This window comes from Bombina bombina, chromosome 6 (assembly GCF_027579735.1).
Source record: "Bombina bombina isolate aBomBom1 chromosome 6, aBomBom1.pri, whole genome shotgun sequence".
Taxonomy (NCBI): Eukaryota; Metazoa; Chordata; class Amphibia; order Anura; family Bombinatoridae; genus Bombina; species Bombina bombina.
In genome coordinates this window covers 310,337,866-310,345,945 of record NC_069504.1, presented here as the reverse complement: position 1 = coordinate 310,345,945, position 8,080 = coordinate 310,337,866, and positions in this window count along the sequence as shown.

The following is an 8,080-nucleotide window of genomic DNA, read 5'->3' as shown; positions in this document are numbered from 1 at the left end:
ATTAAATTAGTCTGAACAAGAGTGCAAGCTATGGAGGACTCTGATGCGTTAGAGGGCTCTCCCTCTTTAACAAAGTCTCATTCCTGTGTTTATTGTGAGGAGGTTCTGGTAGATCAGCCTGCTCAACTATGTTCCACATGCCTTGATAAAGTTACAACATCTAAATGCAAACGGATATCTAGTACTACTGAGCCTTCCACCTCTGAGGTTTCTTCATCCCATGAGGTGCGTTCCCTACATTCATCTCCGATTGCACATGCAGTGCCCCAGGATTCAACCGTTACTCCATCTGGAGAGATTTGTTGGCCATCAGACTTTGCGGACCAACTGGAATCAGCGGTTTCTAAGGTGATCCATGCCTTACCACGTTCTGCTAAGCGCAAGCGTAGGGTGTATCATGGCGGGCTGGCCCAGGGTTTGTCTACGCCGATGGAAGATCCAGAGGCTCTATACGATGATGAGGCCCACTCTGACTCTTCGGAGGAGGCCCGTTCTGGGTCGGAGTCTGTGTCATCTAAACCTCTGGCTGCGGAGGAGCCTGGTTATAGGTTTAGGATGAAGAATTTGCGCTTTCTGCTGCGGCAGGTGCTTGTACTCTGGAGGTTCCGGAAGCTAAGATCCCAGAGGAACCTGTGATTCCTATGCTTGACAAGGTAGTACCTCAGACTTTCCTGTTTCCCGTTAAGATGGCAAATATTATAAAGAATGAAGGGGAACAATTGGGTTTTGTCCTTTTCCCCTTCTTCTTTTAAAAAACTGTTCCCCATTCCGGACTCTCAGCTTGAGCTGTGGGGGACCATCCCTAAGGTGGATGGGGCTCTCTCTATGCTCCCAAAGCGGACGACTATTCCCCTCGAGTATAGTTCGTCGTTTAAAGAACCCATGGATAAAAAGCTAGAAAACATGTTGAGAAAGATGTTTCAGCACACAGGGTTTGTTTTTCAGCCAGCAGTGGCAGTTGCGGAGGTCGCTGGAGCTGCGACATATTGGTGTGACTCCCTGTGTGAAATGGTCGAGTGGGAGACCCCCATAGACGAGATACAGGAGAAGATTAAGGCGCTGAGGGTAGCCAATTCTTTCATCTGTGATGCCAATATGCAAATTATTCGCCTGAATGTGTCAGGTTTTTCTGTTTTAGTGCGCAGGGCTCTGTGGCTAAAATCTTGGTCTGTGGACATGACCTCTAAATCAAGGCTGTTGTCCCTGCCTTTTCAAGCAAAGGCACTTTTCTACCACAGGATAAGAAGGCTAAGCTTAAGGGATCTACTTTTCGTCCCTTTCGTGCAGAGAAGGCCTAGCGCCAGCAACCCACCGCGAAAGCGGACCAGTCCAAAGGATCTTGGAAGCTGGCTCAATCTTGGAACAAGTCTAAGCAGAGCAAGAAACCCGCCGAGACATGAAGGGGTGGCTTCCGACCGGTCTCCAGATCACGTAGGGGGTAGATTATCTCTATTCTCAGACGCATGGTTGCAGGACGTTCAGGACCTTTTGGGTTGTAGAAGTTGTCTCCCAGGGTTACAGGATAGGGTTCAGATTACATTCCACCCAAGGGCAGATTCCTCATGTCAAACCTGTCTTCAAGACAAGAGAAGAGAGAGGCCTTTCTAGAGTGTGTGAGGGATCTTGCCTTTCTCAGGGTTATTGTACCAGTACTCCTAGCAGAAAGGGGTTTAGGGTACTATTCCAAACTTTTTTGTGGTTCCAAAGAAGGAGGGCACATTCCGCCCAATTCTGGACCTAAAATGTTTAAACAAGTTTCTGAGTGTTCCATCGTTAAAAATGGAAACAATCAGATCTATTCTGCCCCTAGTTCAAGAGGGACAGTTCATGACTACGTTAGACTCGAAGGACGCTTACCTTCATGTGCCAATTCACAGGGACCACTTCAGGTTCCTAAGATTTGCGTTTCTGGACACTTCCAGTTTGTGTCTCTTCCGTTTGGTCTGGCAACGGCCCAGAGAGTCTTTACGAAGGTTCTGGGGGTGCTGCTTGCAGTGGCCAGATCCAGGGGCATTGCGGTGGCTCCGTACCTGGACGACATCCTGGTTTAAGCGCCATCGCTCAGCCTCGCAGAGGATCATTCGAGGGCTCTTCTTTTGCTCCAATCTCATGGTTGGAAGATCAACTCAGGAAAGAGTTCCCTGGTTACCAGCAACAGGGTGGAGTTCCTAGGCACGATAATAGACTCTATGTCCATGAAGATAGTTCTCACAGATCAGCGATGCAGGAAGCTTGCATCCACCTGTGTTGCCCTTCAGTCCTCCACAAGCCCATCGGTGGCTCAATGTATAGAGGTAATAGGTCTCATGGTTTCAAGCATAGATGTCATCCCATTCACTAGGTTCCATCTCAGACCTCTTCAATTGTGCATGTTGAGATAGTGGAGCGGCGATCATTCAGATCTATCACAGCTGATATCCATGGATGCTCAGACTCAGAACTCCCTCTCTTGGTGGATTCGTCCGGAGCAGCTGTCAATGGAGACATCCTTCCTGAGACCGTCCTGGGAGATTGTGACCACGGACACCAGTCTCACAGGATGGGGAGCTGTTTGGGGTGCCAGGATGGCACAAGGAAAGTGGTCCTTGGAGGAGTCTCTATTTCCGATCAACATCCTGGAACTACGAGCAATTTACAATGCTCTGAAGGCATGGTCTTCTCTGGGGTCAGTCAGTTTCATCAGATTCCAGGCCAACAACATTACCTCGGTGGCCTACATCAACCATCAAGGGGGAGCTTCCTCGCAATGAGGGAGGTGTCTCAGATTCTTAAATGGGTGGAGTCCCACGACTGCTCGCTCTCGGCTATTCACATTCCAGGTGTGAGCAACTGGAAAGCGGACTTTCTCAGCAGACAATCCTTCCATCCGGGGGAATGGTCTCTTCACCCCGAGGTGTTTGCAGGGATTTGTCTCAGATGGGGAACGCAGGAGATAGATCTCATGGTGTCCAGACTCAATTGCAAGCTACCTCAATAAAGGTCGAGTTCCAGGGATCCCCAGGCAGAGGTGATAGATGCCTTAGTGGTTCCTTGGGGATTCAGCCTAGCTTACATTTTTTCCACCGTTACCACTTCTACCACGTGTAGTGGCACGCATCAAACAGGAGCGGGCCTCGGCCATTCTGATTGCTCCTTTGTGGCCTTAAAGGACATGGTTTGCGGATCTGGTGGGGTTGTCATCTTCTGCCATGGAGGTTACCCTGTCGCAAGGATCTGCTGTCACAGGGCCCCTTTCAACATCGAAATCTAGATTCTCTAAGGATGACTGCATGGAGATTGAATGCCTAGTCTTAGCCAAGAGAGGCTTTTCTGAAAGTGTGATTGATACTCTAATTCAGGCAAGGAAGCCAGTCACTCGTCCCATCTACCATAAGGTGTGGAGGACTTACTTGTCCTGGTATGAGAAGCATGGATATCCTTGGCATAAGGTGAAGGTAGCCAGGATTCTGTCCTTTCTCCAAGATGGTATGGAGAAGGGTCTTGCTGCTAGTTCCTTAAAGGGACAGATTTCAACTTCATCATTCTTGTTGTATAGGAGACTCGCTGAGCTCCCTGACATCCAATCTTTTGTTCAGGCTCTCTCTAGAAACAGGCCGGTCTTTAGACAGTCGGCTCCGCCTTGGAGCTTAAACTTAGTCTTCAAGGTTTTGAAGAAGGTTCCGTTTGAACCTATGCATTCCATAGACATTAAGCTGCAATTTTTGGCAAAGTGACTAAAATGTTTGAATAATTTATTCCTGAATGTAGTCAAACTTGAAAGTGTCATAAAAGATAATAGCACACATACACGCACACACACACACTCTCTCATACAACACACATACCATACCCACTCTCATACCACACACACTCTTATACCACACACATCACACACTCACACACACCACACACACTCTCATACAACATACACCACACACACTCATAACACACATGCCACACAGTCACACACACTCTCATACAACATACACCAAACACACTCATATAACACACACTCACACCACACACACTCTCATACCACATACCACACACACTCTCATAACACACATACTCTCCTTCAACACTCTCAAACAAGTAAGCATGGTGTTGTGACCCAGTATTGGGTCCCTTCCCATAGTTTGAAGAACCCTGCTCTAGAGCTTGGGTATATGTTCCCAATAGTAATGAATGAAGCTGTGGGAATAAAAAAATTGAACAGCCTCCAGAGTTCATGAAGGAATGCAGTGCATAACGAAGGGACTTTGAAAGTAACCTTGTAAAATGATATCCACTGTGTGTTACACCAAACGGGTTATTGGTGCACATCCATTTGCAAATAAACAAATCTTTTCTAAATGCTGTAACTATTTGGTCTCATTCGCTGCACTCCCAAAGACATATCTAAACTCCATTGAGGTGGTTTCACAGTCTTTCTGACGTTCTAGTGCACAGTTGAGCATATTGGGTGTTGTAAGTATGCTTCACAGGATTTTTTAGGATTAGCCCATTAGGTATTTATTTTTTTTGCATTTTGTTAGAATATTTTGTTGTTCAGTTGTGACAGTTTATTTTAATAGGGTTTGAACTTCATCCATATGTTTACTAAGGACATGGTTAATCCACTAATTATTTTGTATTAAAACATTCACTCTGAACTATTTAATCATACAGATGACTGGTAAAATATCCCTACCCTGTGGGGACAGGCAGCCTATTTAACCATAAGGAACAGCATCATCCTGCACTGTTTGTTTGTTTACCACTTTGTTATACATATCTAAGTAATCATGTCCAGGACTCACAAACATCTTCACACAGATACTCAGTAATGTTTAAAAGCAAAACTGGGGGAAGTCAGTTACATTTGGCGCCAAAGGATCAAGCCCAGGACCATGTCAAGGTCTCCCCCTTTCTGGGACCCTAAACCAGCACCTACAAAATGCATGCTTTTAAATAAACCAACTGGGAACCTCCCAGGGTGACACAAGCTTTTATAATCTCCCCTATGTATATACAAAACACAGGAATGGACCACACTCACAGACTGGACTGGGTACACATCCTAAGCCACTGTTAACTCCACAGCCCTGAATACTACTGACAGACAGTTGCACAGTTCCCAGCAACCCAGGCAGTTAACCCCTGAACAGCCTGGGTGACAGGCCTGCATGGAAGCATTACAAAAATTATAAACACAATACACAGAAAACCTGGCACTCACCAGCAGATACTCAGTAATGTTTAAAAGCAAAACTGGGGGAAGTCAGCTACATTTGGCGTCAAAGGATCAAGCCCAGGACCACGTCAAGATCTCCCCCTTCCTGGGACCCTAAACCAGCACCCATAAAATGCATACTTTCAAACAAACCAAATGAGAACCTCCTAGGGTGACACAGGCTTTTGTAATCTCCCCTATGTAAATACAAAACACGGGAATGGACCACACTCACAGACTGGACTGGGTGCACATCCTACCCTAAGCCACTGTTTGCTCCACAGCCCTGAACACTGAGAGATAGCTCCACAGTTCCCAGCAACCCCAGCAGTTAACCCCTGAACAAACCTGAGGTTTGCATTTCTGGACCAATGCTTCCAATTCATAGCACTTCCGTTTGGCTTAGCTACTGCTCCAAGAATATTAACGAAGGTTCTGGGAGCTCTTTTAGCAGTTGCCAGAACACAAGGTATCACAGTAGCACCTTATCTGGATGATATCTTGTTACAGGCACCATCTTTTCGTCTAGCAAGGGAGCACTCGGAATTCTTTCTAAGTCTTCTTTGGTTACATGGATGGAAGATAAACTTGGAAAAGAGTTCTCTTACTCCACATACCAGGGTGAATTTCCTGGGTAGAGTTATAGAGTTGGCTATTGCCTCTGCTCACAGGGTCTCAGAGATTTATGCCTTGCAGTGTGATCCCCTTACCTTGTTTTTCACACTGATAAGGCAGTTTTACGTACTAAGTTAGGTTTCCTTCCTAAGATGGTGTCATATTGGAACATTAATCAAGAGAATGTTGTTCCTTCCTTGTGTCCCAATTCTTGCATGGTGAAGGAACGTTTGCTTCAAAATCTAGATGTGGTGCATGCCTTGAAATTTTACCTTCAGGCTACTAAGGAGTTCAGACAATTTTCATCTTTGTTTGTAATCTATGCAAGTAAACATTAGGGTCAGAAGGCCACTAAGTTTTCCTTATCTTTCTGGTTGAGGAGTGTCATCCACCTAGCTTATGAGACAGTGGGACAACAGCCTCCTGAAAGGATTACGGCTCATTCCACTAGAGCAGTAGCTTTTTCCTGGGCCTTTAAGAACGAGGCCTCTATGGAGCAGATTGGTCCTCCTTACATACTTTTTCTAAATTTTACAAGTTTGATGTGTTTGCTTTGGCTGAAGCAGCTTTTGGGAGAAAGGTTTTGCAGGCTGTGGTGCCCTCAGATTAGGTTCCGCCTCCTTTTTGTTCCCTCCCATTATTCCTTCAGTGTCCTCTGGCGCTTGGATTTGGTTTTCCCAACAGAAAGGAATGAAGTTGTGGACTCTCCCTGCCTTATGGAAAGAAAACAAAATTTATGCTTACCAGATAAATTCCTTTCTTTCCTGGCAGGGAGAGTCCACGACCCCGCCCATAAGATATTTTTGTTTGGGTGGCTCCCTTTTTATAATTTCTTCTGGCACCTTTATACCCTGATGTTTCTCCTACTTTTCCTTGTTCCCTTGGCTGAATAACTGGGAGTATAGGGGAGGGATATTTAAGACTTTGGCTGGGGTGTCTTTGCCTCCTCCTGGTGGCCAGTTGTTGTATTTCCCAACAGTAAGGAATTAAGTTGTGGACTCTCCCTGCCAGGAAAGAAAGGAATGTATCTGGTAAGCATACTTTTTTTTTTCTCTAAACTATAAAGGTGTCACCCACAGCTATTTTTGGATAGACTGAGTAGCCACAAAATATAAACAACTCAGTTATTAAGCACATTATTTGTCTGATATTGTTCATAACAAAGCATGCTTGTTAAATTGAAGTCTCTCCATTTATGGGGGTCAATTTAAGAAGCAGCGTATGCTACTGTTTCCGCGTGAACCTGAAACTTAGGTTAAGGTGGCAGACTGCAATTATCCTGATTGATACCTCCTGCTAGTGGCTGATCACACAAAATGCTTGTGCAATGGTAAATGCCAACAGTGTATGCTGTCGGCATTTATCGATGTGGGGCGGACACAATCCGCTACAGCGGATCATGTCCGCCTGCACATTAATAGATTGGCCCCATCGTGAACATTACAAATGGAATGCAATAAAGTGATATTTACTTTAATAGTGCTCCAATGCAATCAATAACGCTCCAATATTTGCTCTCATATTACAAGTCCAAAGTTACTTTTTATTGCTTTGTAAAAAATTTTTTTATAGTTTTGCTTATTTTTAAATAACATACACCTAGATTACGAGTCTTGCATTATGGCTGTGTTCAAATAGCGAATTTTACTTGCATAATCACGGGCACATAATGGATTCCCCCATAGAGATCAATGCAAACTGAAAAATAAACTGATCTTTCACCTAAAACTCGATATCGCGAGAACTACACATTGCTCTGTCACATTACACATACAACTTAATGGACACAAAGAACAATCATGTCAAATGTACAAACATCACTTGCTCACACAACATAGCACATTCGCATTCAACATTCACAATAATTTACAACAAATACTACATAACATTTACACAAAACGAGGATTCAAAAAATACGTTTGGATCTGCATCACGGAACAAAAGAACAAGAATAAATAATTACACTTATACACAAACCAAACATTCGCATTGACGATTCGGAAAGATTTTCCAAAATAAACATTTAGAATAGTTAACAAATACGATACAATCAAAAATTATCATTTGGATTTTGCTATACTAAATTATGATAATATTATGCAAAACGATCAATATGACATCATCGCATTATACACATTCCCTAAAAACATATGTGGATTTAGAAAATCAATATGAGCATGTACAAATGCAAACAACTACTCCACATTGCACACATACAAATCTTCACTAAAGCACATCTGGGCCTTTTTTACTTTGCAAACCGGTACATCATTG